The following is a 1,687-nucleotide window of genomic DNA, read 5'->3' as shown; positions in this document are numbered from 1 at the left end:
CCACAGCAACTCTAATAAAGGAAAACATTAATTGGGGTCAGGCTTACAGTTTCAGAGATCAGAGGTTACATGGCAGCATGCAGGCAGACCTGGTAGTTGTTTTTATGTGTTTTTTTTTTGTTTGTTTGTTTTTTTTGTCTAAACCCACATGATATTTATTGCAGACACAAATACACAAACCTCAGTGTGAGATGTCTAACTGAAGCAAGCACTTACCAGACCAAGGCAGCAGCTCTTCTAAGGCTTAGACTTGGCCCAGAATTCCCAGTACATGGAATAGCCCATATCAAGAGTCATGGCCCGACAACAAAGCCCTGAGCTGCCGCATCCATGTGGATCAAATTAATGAATGAACATCTTCGTATTTCCCCAGCTCTTCAGTCTGTGTAGCCCATAAGCAACAATCGCTGCAAAGCCTGCCATTCCAATGGGGACAAACATTGTCTGCTTACCTTTCCAAATAAACTTAGGCCCCTGACCGTCATCATATGAAGAGAGAAATGTCTGTGTTGGTGGACATTATGATTTCTTTAAGAGTCTTCCTGTCTGCTTGTGCATAATGGCTGCCAAGGTGCCAGCCTTAAGATTGAGATTCAAATGGCCAGGGACAGGACACGAGGATTTGGTTTTTTTTTTTATTTATTTATACATTTTTATTTTTTATAACGTGTTATTTCTAATGCTTGATTGCTTTAGCTAACAATACATTTTCCAACTCTTTTTTTTAGATTTTGACAATAATTTTTATTGGATTTTTTATTTACATTTCAAATCTTGTTTCCTTTCCTGCTTTCCCGGACATAAAGCCCTCTATCACATCCCCCTCCCCTTCTTCTATAAGAGTGTTCCGTTCCCTATCCACCCCCTTCCTGTCCCGGTTCCGATATTCCCCAACACTGGGATCCAACCTTGACAAAACCAAGGGCTTCTCCTTCCACTGGTGCCCAACAAGGCCTTCCTTTGCTACATATGCAGTTGGAGCCATGGGTGTGTCCATGTGTATTCTTTGGGTAGTGATTTAGTCCCTGGGAGCTCTGGTTAGTTGGCATTGTTGTTCTTACCCATAAGAACAACAATTCCTTTAATTCCTCCAACGGGATTCCTGTTCTCAGTTTTGTGGTTTGCTGATAGCATTCGCTTCTGTATTTGTCATGCTCTGGCTTTGTCTCTCAGGAGACATCTATATCCAGTTCCTGTCAGCATGCCCTTCTTAGCTTCATCAATCTTATCTAGTCTTGGTGACTGTATATATATATACATGGCATATATACATACATATATATGGCAGGCTCTGAATGGCCGTTCCTTCAGTCTCTGCTCCAAACTCTGCCTCCATATCCCCTCTTATGATTATTTTTGTTCCCCCTTTTAAGAAGGAAAGAAACATCCGCACTTTGGTCTTGAGCTTCATGCGTTCTGTGTATTGTACCTTGGGTGATTCGAGCTTTTGGGCTAATATCCACTTATCAGTGAGTAAGAATTTGTATCGTAAGAAGCCCTTTCATGTACTGGTGCAGAGAAGTAAAGACGCCCTAGCACACTGCACGAGCAACAGGAACCATTTGAATGGAGAGGCAAAGTCTTGCTGGCTTCTGGCTGCAACCGAACTGCAAGTTCTATATCTTGACTTGAAGGCAACAAAGGAGGAACTGTGTGCCACACTGGGCATAGCATGAACATAGGAGAA

The 1,687-nt window shown here is 42.3% G+C and overlaps 1 pseudogene; it reads right to left on the bottom strand.

Moving 5' to 3' along the window:
• Positions 1–237: 237 nt before the first annotated feature.
• Positions 238–520, bottom strand: LOC116901664 (annotated as a pseudogene).
• Between the last annotated feature and the right edge of the window lie 1,167 nt (positions 521–1,687).

The sequence above is a fragment of the Rattus rattus genome, chromosome 5, assembly GCF_011064425.1.
Source record: "Rattus rattus isolate New Zealand chromosome 5, Rrattus_CSIRO_v1, whole genome shotgun sequence".
NCBI lineage: Eukaryota > Metazoa > Chordata > Mammalia > Rodentia > Muridae > Rattus > Rattus rattus.
The sequence above is the reverse complement of the archived record's forward strand: the minus strand, read 5'-3'. Positions and strand labels throughout refer to the sequence as shown.